The sequence below is a fragment of the Tamandua tetradactyla genome, chromosome X (genome assembly GCF_023851605.1).
Source record: "Tamandua tetradactyla isolate mTamTet1 chromosome X, mTamTet1.pri, whole genome shotgun sequence".
Lineage (NCBI taxonomy): Eukaryota > Metazoa > Chordata > Mammalia > Pilosa > Myrmecophagidae > Tamandua > Tamandua tetradactyla.
In genome coordinates, this window is record NC_135353.1 from 25405841 (window position 1) to 25419620 (window position 13780).

General features: G+C 39.2%; 1 pseudogene; it reads right to left on the reverse strand.

Annotated features, from left to right (window-relative positions):
* Positions 1–7209: 7209 nt before the first annotated feature.
* LOC143671747 (merlin-like) lies at positions 7210–8034 on the reverse strand (annotated as a pseudogene).
* Positions 8035–13780: the final 5746 nt, after the last annotated feature.

The following is a 13780-nucleotide window of genomic DNA, read 5'->3' on the forward strand; positions in this document are numbered from 1 at the left end:
GTCATCAAAAATCTTCTTACAAAGAAAAGCCCAGGGTCAGATGGCTTCACAGGGGACTCTGAAATATGTTCTGCAACTAACCGTGGTGCTGTGCTTTGAAATTTATAGCTTTTTTGTATATATGTTATTTTTCACAAAAAAGGAAGGAAAAAAAAGTCAATTGTGATGATATAAATACGTTTAATCCCTGACCAGACTACTGGGCATCATCACTTGGCCAAATTAGCACTAAACCTAACCATCACACCAACCATCACACCAACCTCTTACTTTCAACCTATTTCTGTCCTTGGATCTAAAGTCAATCTTTTGTAGACAGCATATAGATGGGTCCTGTTTTTTAATCCATCCTTCCAGTTTATGTCTTTTGATTAGGGAGTTTAATCCATTAACATTTAATATTATTACTATAAATGTAAAATTTTCTTCTACATTTTGGTTTTTGGATTTTATATGTCATATCTATTTTTTTCTCTTTTTACCTTTACTGATAGTCTTTATTTCTATACTCTTCTCCAAACCTCTCTCTCTCATCGTTTCCTATCTGCTTGTAGTGCTCCCTTTAGTTTTCTTGTAGAGCTGGTCTCTTAGTCACAAATTTTCTCAGTGACTGTCTGAAAAATGTTTTAATCTCTCCTTCATTTATTGAAGGACAGCTTTGCTGAGTATAGAACTCTTGGTTGGCAATTTTTCTCTTACAGAATCTTATATATGTTATACTACTGCCTTCTCTCCTCCATGGTTTTTGCTGAGAAATCCACACATAGTCTTATTGTGCTTCTCTTGTACATGATTCCTTATCTCTCGCTGCTTTCAAAATTCTCTCTTTGTCTGTGACATTTGATAATCTGATTAATAAGTGTATTGGAGTAGGTCTATTTGGATCTGTTCTCTTTAGGGTGTGCTGCACTTTTTGGATTTGTAATTTTATGTCTTTCATAACAGATGGGAACTTTTCAGTGATTATATCCTCCATTAGTCTTTCTGCCCCTTTTCCCTTCTCTTCTCCTTCTGGGTCACCCATAACACATATATTCATGCATTCATGCTGTCACTTAATTCCCTGAGATGCTACTCATATTTTTACATTCTTTTCCCTATATTTTGTTTTGGGTGTCATATTTCAGATGTCCATACCTCCAGTTTACTAATCATTTCTTCTGCCTTTTCAAATCTATTGTTGTAGGTTTCCATTGTTTTCTCATATCTTCTATTGTGCCTTTCATTCCCATAATTTCTTCAATGTGTTTTTTCAAACTTTTGAGTTCATCTTTATGTTCACCCAATGTCTTCTTTATATTCTCCCTCAACTCATTGATTTGATTTTTTATTAGATTTTGCATGTCTATTCAAACATCCTGAGTTAGTTGTTTCAACTCCTGTATCTCATTAAGTTTTGGTTTGTTCCTTTGACTGCGCCATATCTTATTTTCCTAGTATGATTAATTATTTTCTGCTGTTTTTTAAGTTCCTTAGCTTATTCTGGAGGTTGTTTTCATTCTTTTACCTAGTGTTTTCTTGCTGGATAACTTTGTTCTCTGACATTCAGTTCAACCTATTTTAGACATCTAGCACAGGTTCTGTTTAATTGAAAAAGGAAATAAAAAGTAAAAAGCCTTTTCAGAGCCAGACCCCTGATCCCCAGGTCCGCAAATCAAGAGCTTGAGTTGGTATGTGGCTCTATGTATACCCAGGTTCCATGTGTCCCCTTTTCTTGGGGTCTAGCCCTTTTCCAATATTTTGTGCTGTTCAACTCAAAAATCCTCTGGTTATTTTTTTTTTCAGTCAGCCCAACCCTCTCTCTGCCAGGGCAAAAATTCCTGGTTCCTTTAGTGCTTATTCCAAGCTTATCTGTGTTCAGGGCCTGTTTTCAGTAGTTAGAATTTTTAATTAATTTCACAATTGGAGCTTGGTTGAGCTAAGCTCTTGCTACTAGTAAAGTCTGTTTCTTTTCCCCTCAGGGATACAGCCTGCATGTCCATCAAAGAGCAGCACCAGCCTCCATGGCTTGTGAGACTTATAGCTTTGTGTGGGAATTCAGCAGTTTCACCTGGTCCAGACTGGTGTACACTGTACATCCAGTCACTGATGTCCCCTCAGAAGTTGTTCTGTACCATTCCTGGCTATTTACTAGCTGCTCTTGAGGACCTTAAATGCATTTTTAACTTACGAGGTGTTCAAGTGTGGGTTCTCAGGAAGCAGACCTTGAGACAAGCATGTGTAATCAAGTAGTTTGAGAATCCCGGAAGCACTGCTGAGTGGAAAATGAAACTATGAAGGAAGGAAGCCAATTGAGGGTGGGTTTTCTAGCAAGTTACCACTGTGGGCAACTGGAGGTCATACACAGGGTGGCACTATGGAATACTGTGTAGAAAATACCTCAGACACCTCAAGTGTAGGATAAGGAAGCTGGGATTGTTAACCACCAAATAGCCAGTCATCACTGGGAAAGGGCCACTTTCACGTGTGATTTATGTCTGGTACTTCCATCTGGCTTTGTGCTGTGCCCAGTATGCTCCCAGGGTGAGAAAACAGCCCTTAGGCTTAGAGCTGTGGGAGATTGTAAAAAGCAGCCTGGTGGAGACAGAGGTGAGAGCTGTGGGGATATGGGCAGGGAACCCCAAGTGTCTGCTACACAATCCACCACCATATCAAGCAGGGGATCAGCAGAATTCCACTCTGATGATTCAAGTGGTCATACTCTAATAAAGCCACCACTTACACATTTGTGAGCAAAGAGGAGATACCACATGGCTGTTGAGACAAACACAACTGGGAAGTCCTTAGAAAATTTTGGACTGAAGCAGCAAAGGGGAGAAAGAGCATCACTGCAACTCAGTGTGAGCTGGTGTTATGGAGGAAGGACACTAAAACAAAAGCTACAATCATGGAAATACACAGTCCCTGCTGTGTGCAGTGACAAGTGTGGGCTGTGGCAGGGACTAAACACCTTAGCTTCTCTCCTCCCATACTTGAAGATTTTGAAGTTGCTTCCCATTGGCCAAACTTACCAGAGGGCAAGGGGCCCAGTTTATGCAGACTATGAGTGTCAGCGTCCTGAAGCACAGAGTATGCAGAGAAAGGTACAAACTATATTTGTGTGGGCAAAACAAGAATAAACAACCCAGCTCACCACTTTGCCAACAACTAGAACACACTGGAGCTATTTGCTCAGAAACCCTCTTCAAAATACAGGGTAATACCCAAAGGCTCATTAGCTACCACTGGCATCATGGCATGATGTTCAATTCAATCATAATGCCACCTGGGACTAAATTGAAATAGTGATCACCAGTTATTTCTTACAAAGTATCATGGAAAGGGTAGTGGGAAAGTAATCATATCTTTTTTCTTGCAAAACCAATTCAATATTCTCCTTCCTTTTTATCAGTACTTCAACTTTTACCTGATGTAGAGATGCCAGTTAATTCACTCCCAAAGAAACTGAGTCCCTTGGGGTTTATGTTTTTATGGAGTTGAACCTGTTTTCTATTAAACTTTAGAACTGGACACAGGAGTACCAGGAATGCCATAGAACAGTGAATCCCCTCAATTTTTAAATTATTCCTCTTTTCCCTTATTGTGAACCAGTAACCGAAATTCTCGGTAATTTGGATCACTCATCTATTCAGTACAATGACCCCCTTTCTAGCTATCAATTTTGTAACCCAAGGGACTGAAAATGGTCAGGTTCAAAAGGTCACTATGAGTTTCCAATTTAATGGGGCTCGTGCCTTGAGTACTTTAACGTCCAAACCTACCAAGCCCGAATTTTGGAGGAAGAAAAGGAGAAAATCTGTAACTGGGTTTTGGGTGTATGAGTGGGAGAGGTCACACCTGGCCTGGCTCCACAGGATGCTTGCTGATCCAGAACATGATCTGCATTCGCTAGGACACACTTCCAACCTTCTGTCTCCCATCTCAAGCTATAATTGAATTTTCAACAGCAGATTCTAGCACTATATGAGGTCAGACACTTCTGGCTGATGGTAGATCCAGAAGATTTCAAGGACCTGAGATCACAAACACAGTTTCCATAAAAGGAGTTATTGTACATGTGAAGTGAGAATGGGAACTAGCTTTACTAATCATCTTAATTTGCTTAGACTATTTTTACTCAGGTAAACTATACGAAGAAACAAAAAGGAAGTGGAGCAGGCTGGTATTTCAAAGATCTCTTATGGTGCTGATAGAAACTTCTGCCCCTGGTAGAAAGAGACTGTAAATAAAAGTCAAGTTGATGCCAGCAAGTTTGCTTATCTTCACCAGATAACCACAGCTTTGCACAGATGTCCTGTGACCCAAGATGCTCTACTTCAGACAACTGACGCCTGCCCTTGCAGCTCATGTAACCTATGCTTTCCTTGTAACTCACATCTTCCTTACCCTTCACCAGCCCCTCCCACATCCTCCCATTATAACCTGCCTCCCCAAACCCTAGCCCTTGAGCAGTAACTTCCCTTTAGTTCTGCTCCATGTGACATTAAGTCAAGGAATCCAAGGATTGCCAGACAGACAGGCAGATGCTACCAAACTTGGGAGGAAACAAACTTTCCATCCTCTGAAACCATAAGACAATAACTTCTCATTGTTTAATCCAACCCATGTGTGGTATTTGTCATAGCAGCTGGGGAAAAGTACAGCTTCCTAGTATAAAATGAAAACATAATTAAGCTCTTACTGAAAAGTTATTTTGCATTTATCAACTGTTTATCATGGAGAAGCAATTCAAATTTTCTACAAGTGAGTAGACATATTCAGAATATGAAATTGCCTTCCCTTTTCTTAGAAGACAAGAGTCACAAGGGAAGCATAATTCTCATACTTATGAACACCTTATCTACTGCCATGGTTTCCCCAAAACATCACTTCTGACTGTTAAAGCTGAAAAGAGACTCTGAACTTCCCCATCACTCTAAATAGAAACCCTACACCAATTATGCATTAACTCCACATTCGTTCTCTCCAGTCCTCATCCTTTGCAACTTGTACTCTACTTTCTCTATGCACTTGCAAATTCCACCTATTTTATATAAGTAAAATCACACAGTATCTATCTCTTTGTGTCAGACTTATTTCATTGAAATTATGTTTTCAAGTTTCATCCATGTTGTATTTGAGCGTCATCCCTTTCTAAGACTGAGTTATATTCCATCGTGTGTATATACCATATTTTGTTTATCCATTCATTGGTTGATGGACACTTGGGTTGCTTCCATCTTTTGGAATAATGTTGCTATAACATTAGTGTGCAAATATCTGTTCAAGTCCCTGCTTTCAATTCTTTTGGGTATATACCTAGAAGTGGGATTGCCAGGTCATATGGTAATTCTGAACTTAACTTTCTGAGGAACCACCAAAGTGTTTTCCTCAGGGTCTGCACCATTTTACATTCCCACCAACAATGAATGAGTGTTCCTATTTCTCCCCATCTTCTTCAACACTTGCTATTATCTGTTTGTTTGTTTTTTTAAGTAGCCATTCTAGTGGATGTGAATGAAGTAGCTCATTGTGGTTTTGATTTGTATTTCCCTCATGGCTAATGATGTTGAGCATTTTTCATGTATTTATTAGCCATTTGTGTATTTTCTTTTGAGAAATGTCTGTTTGAGTCCTTTGCTCAATTTTTAATTGAGTTATTTATCTTTTTAGTTTGAATTATAGAAGCTATTTATAGCTTCTAGATATTAAATACTTATAAGACATATAGTTTGTCCACTTCTAGAAATTTAGACTAATGACACAATACATAGAAGGATGTTCACTGCATGTTTTATAGCTTAGCTAGGTGTTTTAGAATACAGCACTGAATCATAGTGAGAAACCTGACCCCAATGCCTACGTCCAGCTGAGGGGCTCTTTTCTTTTACTCTCAATGCCATCCAGTCTATGCAGTCACAGTTATCACCAGGTAAATAATTTTTACACCAGTAGAAGTAAAATAATTTGTTGAATAATAGGTAAAATAAGGGCCTTATAGATGGAAACCAAAGGCCATTTTCTGAAATTCAGTTGTCTCCTTTTTCCACTCAGAATATAATCTAGACATTAGTCTCCATTGTCCATGGGCAGAGAATAAAAATGTATTTGCAAAGTCCCCTTGGGGGACTGGGGAGAAAGCAAGATATATTAAACTCCCCCATCTGGGGAATTCCTGATATACTTGCAAGCAGTGGGCAACCAAATCAATGGGCTGAGCCACGATCTTGGGGTTTGGCCCTATTAAACTTTTTCTGCAAAGCAGAAGCTAAGCCTACTTATAATTATGTCTAAGAGTCACCCCCAGAGAACGTCTTTTGTGGCACAGATGCGGCCTCTCTTTCTAAACCAATTTGGCAGGTGAACTCACTGCCCTCCCCCCATGTGGGACATGATTCCTAGGGGTATAAATCTCCCTGGCAGTGTGGGACAGGTCTCCCAAGATAAGCCAGAACCTGGCATCACTGGAATGAGAAAGTCTTTTTGACCAAAAGGGGGAAGAGAGAAATGAGACAAAATAAAGTTTCAGTGGCTGAGAGATTTCAAACAGAGTCAAGAGGTAATCCGGGAGGTTATTCTTATAGATAACCCTTTTTAGTTTATGGTGTACTGGAGTAGCTAGAGGGAAGTACCTGAAATTGTTGAACTGTGTTCCAGTAGACCTGGTTCTTGAAGACGATTGTATAACTATACAGCTTTTACAATATGACCATGTGATTGTGAAAACCTTGTGTCTGATGCTTCTTTTATCCATAGTATGGACAGATGACTAAAATAATAATGACAATAAATAAATAAATAATAAAGGGTGATAACGGGTAAAAAAAATTAGCAGATTGAAATACCAGTGCTCAATGAGAAGGAGGCGTAAGGGTATGGAATGTAATTTTTTTCCTTTCTTCTCTTTATTTATTTATTTTCCTGGCATGATGCAAATGTTCTAAAATGATCATGATGATGAATACTCAACTCTGTATGTAAATAAAGCCATTGATTATATACTATGGATGGACAGGTATACTTGGTATGTCAGTAGGCAATGGTGCTGGAATTAGGTTGATGGGCAGGTACGTGGGCTTGGTTGTGATCTCTAGGAATTTTTGCTTGGCTCTATGCTCTGCCTCTTGTGGCCTCCTGCAGGTCCTGTTTCAGTTAATCTGCCTCCTTGGCCCTGCTCTCTGACTCCTCAGCCATCTTCAGTGCCAGCATCTCTGCCTCTAGGAGTTAAATTTATGACATCAATTTCTTATCCAGTGGTTTAATGGTAAACTTGTCACCATAGGAGATGTCTCAGATTTCATTCCATGGGAAAGAGATTTTGGGGGCTAGCCTATGCTCCGGGTTATAGGTATGAAACCCCAGATCATCCACTCTAAAAATCTGCTCTTTTTAGTCCAGATTACAAACCAGTTCATACTGTATGTCTCTAGGTCCTGAGCTATTTTCAAATATTCTGTTTCAGCTTTATCCTTGGCTCTGCCTCTGTGCTCTGTGTGCCATGCAGTAATTCTTCCCACATTTATGGGGTCATTTGATAAGATTTATTTCTGGAAGCAATTCCTCTTGGGCCAAAAATCCGTGCTAGTGAACACAGGGGTTGTAGTCATTATACTTGGCCTTTATGGCATAAGAAGCCAGGAACACAGAAGCCTCAGAAGGACAATAGATCTTTTCATTTAAAATCTGTTTCTTTACCTACAAGAAGAATGACTGTTGTGTGATCTCCTGAACCAGCTCCTCCTTTATCTCAAGATAAAACTTGGCAAAGAAGTGAAAGATAATTGGTTTTTCCTTTAAAACATCATTATCCAGCACCTTCTTGTCCATTTTGAACCAGGCCACACTGTCCTTGACTGTGTCCTGTAGTCCAAAGAACCAGATTTCCAGAAGCCCCAGGGTCTGGCACACCAAATCAAACAGGTCCTTTCCTTTCCACTTCATCTTGCAGTTGAACTTCATATTGGCATCCATGGTGACACGCCACATGGTGAACATCTTGGGCTGCTTCTTCTTAAGCTGGCTGAAGCTCATGTGGGAAGCGATGGCCCCGGCCATCAGGCAGGAGTCTGGTCTGGGCCCCCATGTGTCTGAGGCCTGTGCTTTGGGCCTCTTAGACCCCCTGGAGGATATGCACAGGCCTCAGAGCAAACATGGTGGCAGGCAAGCTGGGGAACTGTCTGTGTGGCACCAAAATCCAGCAATCTGCATGGGCTGTGAAGACCTTGAACCCAGAGTGGAAAGGGGCATTGGGGATGGGTCCTGCTGGCCACATGAAAAAGATGCAAGTGATTACAAATGGGGCTGTGTGGGCCAGTGCTCAGGGACACCCAGGATGCCCAAATGCTGGGAATGGGGCCCCTCGCTGGCATTGGCCAAGACCCTGCGTACTTAGCAGCAGTGGATTGGAGTGACACTTTTTAAATGCATAGACTATGGTGGAAGTGGTTGTGTGGGGCTAGGTCATAAAAGGCATCATGGCTTCTTTCTTACTCTTTTTTGCTTTTGATCACTTGCTTTGAGGGAAGACAGCTGCCATGCTGTGAGGACACCCAAGCAACTCTTGTAGTTCACTCTGTTGCCCCCCCCCCCCATTCTCCCATACCTTCGCTTTGTTCCCAGGTGCCACATATACCACTTGCCCAAAACTTGCCTTTTGAGCTGTGACCTTTTGTTGCTGTCCTACATTAATGCTTCTTTAATTCAATAAATCTCTTCTATGCTTCAGTTTTCAGAGTCTGTTTTCAGCAGAACATTTGTTATCCAGCAATAGATAACCAATACAGGGAGGGGAAAAGCAGTTTGAGGTTAACAAAGAAGGTGCTTCAGTGATGAATGTTCTCCTCCACCCCATGCTCAAGGAATGACTTTATTATAACTTCATTAACAAAGATTACATACCAAAAAATTGTGTGAGGAGGACTGGAAATTAGCTTATAGTATATTACTTGGGATAGCAGGTACTTTGAAGAAATTTACATTACAGGAATTTTATATGTTTTAGATGGCACTTTGGTATATATTTTGCTTTATATTTTCATCTCATATTCTTTAACACTGAAAAGATGTAATATTTGACATTTTACCTACAATTTCCTAGTAAAACCTCATCGATTGAAAGAAAAAACTCAAAGTTTTGACAACTGAATATGTGTTCCAACTTTGGTGTACTAATTTTGAACTCTACATTTTCAAAAGATAAGCATGATGTATTTTTGTATTTTTAGGGACTGCACTTTCTCTATTTCTGAATGCAGAATTCAAGTATTATTAGCTCCCTCTAGCATCTGGAAGTTTTCTGGCTTAGGTTCGAGGATTTTATTTTAAGCAATATCTTTCTTGGATCACTTTTCATTGCAGAAAAAAATTCTTCACAGATTACAGAGCATTCAGCTCAGTCCCTTCTCCCAGTCAGCTGTTTTCACTAGGCAAAGTTATTTTGTTTTATTCACATTTTATCTTGGTAGCATGCCTTGCAAACTCTTGAATATGTTTTTCCACATTTCTGACACTTCCAGTACTTGATTTATTATGTTTTCAATCTCCAATATTTTTAAGAGCTTGTTTCTAGCATACATATGCTTCCTTTAGATAAGGAGGACAATAGTAATGCTTTTTAATATTATGACCAAACACTGTATAATTTCTGACCTTGATTCCTGAACTCTATGTTTATCTTTTCTTTGAAGGCTATTTCATTATTTTCACAAAGTGTGAACCCTCCTCTATTCATTCTTTTGATGCTCTCCATTGGGCCTTCTCACACTGATAGGTGTTTAGCTGTGGCAAAGTTTTTTCATGAAGGATTATTAAGGTGATTCAGATTTTCAGTTCTCAGTAATATATTTATTTAATATATGTCTCACACACACACACACAAAAGGGATAAAAGCATTTAGCTTAGGTTTTATGTTCATCAGTAACCATGCAAACTTCCTTCAGTTATTTGCTAATGGAGGATGTTTCCAAAATGTATTCTCACTATAGTCATCATGGAAAGTGTAAAGCAGTATGCCTGGCACAGAGCAAGCACTCAATAAAGGGTTATTGGTTGTCACTACTCATTTCTACCAAGCTTGTATTTTCCTGAACCACTCCAGGGGGGTGGGAATTGGACCCCTTGTCCCTGCATTGGGCCCAGGACGCCCTTCCAGTGGGTGTAGCTGGTTTTCGAACAAGGAATTTGGAGTCTGAGGATGACGTCAGGCCTGGGCTTCAGGAGCTGTCTCTGCCTGACCTAGGGCCCGGCCCAGACGTCTCCCACCTGCCCTTCTGACAGTTCTGCTTCCAGGAGGCCACTAGTTCCATGGAAGTCCTAGGCTGCTCCAGCATCTTTGCCATGGGTGGCTGCGGCCTCAGATTTGCACCACAGAGTAGATCCTGGAGCTGTTGGTGCTGGAGCAGTTCCTGAGCATCCTACCCCAGGAGATCCAGAACAGGGTGAAGACTGGTGAGAAACAGTGAAGGTAGAGGATAGGCAGAGAGCTTGGGAGATTGAGTCAACAGGGGCAGAGAGAACAGTGTTTTGTTTTTAAGTTTTTGGTTGACCTTGAGAACTGGGACCTCATACTGACCTAACTTCCCATTCAGATTTTCTTGATTGCCCTGGCCTCATCAAAAGGTTCTACCTACAATGGATTTACACCTAAAGAATTGGATTAAATTTAAGAACCTGTTTTTCTGGGGTACATACAGCTTCAAACAGCCACAAGATCTGCTTAGAGTGTCAATTTATTCTTGAGTTGATTTCAATAGATTGTATCTTTTCAGAAATTTTTCTGTTTCATCTGAATTATATAATTTGTTGGCATACGATTGCTCATAGTATTTCCTTATAACCTTTGCATTTTTGTAAGTTTGGTAATAATGTCCCATCTTTCATTTACATTCCTAGGATTTCAGTCTCTCTCTCTCTCTGTAGTCAGACTAGCTAAAGGTCTGACAATTTTATTGATCTTTTAAAAGAATCAGTTTTTCATTCATTGATTTTCTCTATTGTTTTTGTGTTCTCTATTTCAATAATTGCTGCTGTAATCATTTCTTTTCTGTTTACTTTAGGTTTAGTTTCCTCTTCTTTTTTCCTGGGTCTTAAATTAGAAGGTTATGCTTAATTAGGTATTTATAGCTATAAATTTCCCTCCAAGCATTGTGTTAGCACATCCCACAAATTTTGGCATACTATGTCTTCATTTTTATACACCTCAAAATATATTCTGATTTCCTTTTTTTTTTAACTTTAATTTCCATTTATTTTATGATGAATTTATTCCTGAGCCGTAACTTTTTGCTTCTTCAGGGTTATCTTTTTTTCTGTGCAACCTCCTCTTCTCGTTTAGGAACAATTTTTTCTTTTTCCATAAGGATCATCTCAATATATCAAGGGGAACTCATGTATGGGTTAATTCGCCCATGAGCTCTGTAAGTCCTGCGGTGCATCTTAGGGGTTTTGTTCACTTAGATGTCCTCAATGACCAGAGAATTTATATCTAAACTTTTAAGTTCAGCATTGCTGCCTGCATTTTGAAGCATGTGCAACAAAAATTCAGCACTCTTTTTGGGCCATGGACCCTGTGCCCAGCCTCACTGTTTGGCCTGGGCACAACTGCCAACACCAGCATTGCACAGATGGAATGGCACACATTGCTTCTGTAATGTGACATCTTTCCGATAATTGGTGGCTTTTTGAAGATGCATATCCTTAATGGTTTGAACAGTTTCCCGGGTGTTCTTAAAGTGAAAACGAAGATTTGAACCTCTTGATTTGCATGATTTTGTAGGTATTTCTGAGTCAAGTGAATAGTGAACTATTTTCAGCGATAATCTCAGGCTGCTTAAGGGAAAAGCTGATTTCCTTTTGATTTCTTCTTTGACCCATTGGTTAGTTGCATAATTACCCCAAATTAGTGGCTTCCCCAATTTTTCTGTTTTTCATTCCTGATTTCATTCCATTGCAGTTGGAAAACATACTTTGTATTATTTCTGTCATTGTAAGTCTACTGAGGTTTGTTTTATGACCTAGCATATTACCTATACTGGAGGATGTTCCATGTGTACTTGAGAAGAATGCGTATTCTGTTGCTGTTGGTTGAGTGTTCTATTGATTCTGCTATGTCTAGTTGGTTAATGGTGTTTTCTATTCCCTTGTTCATCTTTTGACTTGATATTTTATCCACTGTTGTAAGTGGGGTATTGAAGTCTCCAACTATTATTGTTGAATTGTCTATTTCTCCCTTCATTATTGTCAATTTTTGCTTCATCTGTTTATATGCTCTGCTTTTAGGTGCATATATGTTTATAATCATTTTATCTTTTATATATCAACACTTTTCTCATTATAAAATGTTTCTCTTTATCTCTAGTAACATTTTTTGTTGTTGTTTTAAGGTCTGTTTTGTTATTAGCCTATCCACTCCAGCTTGCTTGTCATTGTTGTTTGCATGGTATATCTCTTGCCATCTTTTAATTTTCAATCTCTTTATGTCTTTGGATAATGGTATCTCCTATAGACAACATAAAATTTATTATTTTTTAACCCAAGCTTACAATCTCTACCTTTTAATTGGATTCTTCAATCCACTCTCATTTAATATTATTGTTGATATAGTTGGATTTATGTCTGCCATCGTACTTTTTGCTTTTTATATGTCTTATTTCTTTTTTCTTTTTAATTTTCTATTGTGAAATATAACATATATGCAAAAAAGCAAGAAATTTCCAAGTACATTTTAACAAGTATAGAACAGATTTTAAATTTGGTACAGATTACAGTTCCACGATTTTTCATTTTTTTCTTCTAGCTGCTCCAAGACACTGGAGACCAAAAGAAATATCAATATAATGATTCAGCAGTCATACTCATTTGTTAAATCTTATCTTCTCTATTATACGCCTCCTTCTCTTTAAATAACATATGTGTATAAAATCAGTAAATTTCAAAGAATATCGCAACAATGAGTTGTAGAACAGATTTCAGAGTTTGGTATGGGTTACAATTTCAAAATTTTAGGTTTTTATTTCTAGCTGCTCTAAGTACTGAAGTCTAAAAGAAATGTCAGTATAATGATTCAGCCCTAATACTCATTTGTTAAAACCAACCTTCTCTTTATAACTCATAACTCCATCATCACCTTTGATTTTTCTCCCATGCTTTAAGGGTATTTGGGCTATGCCCATTCTAACTCTTTCATGTTGAAAGGGACTGTTGATAATATGAGATGGGGGTAGAACTAGTTGATGTTCTGCAAGCGCCAGCCCCTCTTTGTTTAAGGACTTATCTGGTCTAGGGACCCATCTGGAGGTTATTGGTTTTAGAGAATTAGTGCATGGAACTTTTGTAGGATCTTAAATAATGCCCTACGTATTCTTTAGGATTGGTAAGAATGGCTTCGTTTGGAGGTTGGCAAGTTGTGGTAGGTAGCAATGTCTAACTGAAGCTTGCATGAGAGGGACCTCCAGTGTAGCCTCTTGACTGTATTTGAACTCTCTCAGCCACTGATACCTTATTTGTTATACTTCTTTCACCCTTTTTGGCCAAGATCGCATTGTTGATCCCACAGTGGCAGGGCCAGGCCCATCCTTGGGGGTCATCTCTGTTGCTCTCAGGGAGACTTTCACCCCTGGATGTCATGTCCCACATAGGGGGGTAGGAAATGGTTTCTCTTGCAAAATTGAGCTTAGAGAGAGAAAGGCCACATCTGAGCAACAAAAGAGGTCCTCCAGAAGTAACTCTTAGGCATACTTATAGGTAGGCTAATAGTTCCGTAGTTTTTCTCCCATCCCTTAAGGGACTTTTCCAATACTGTTT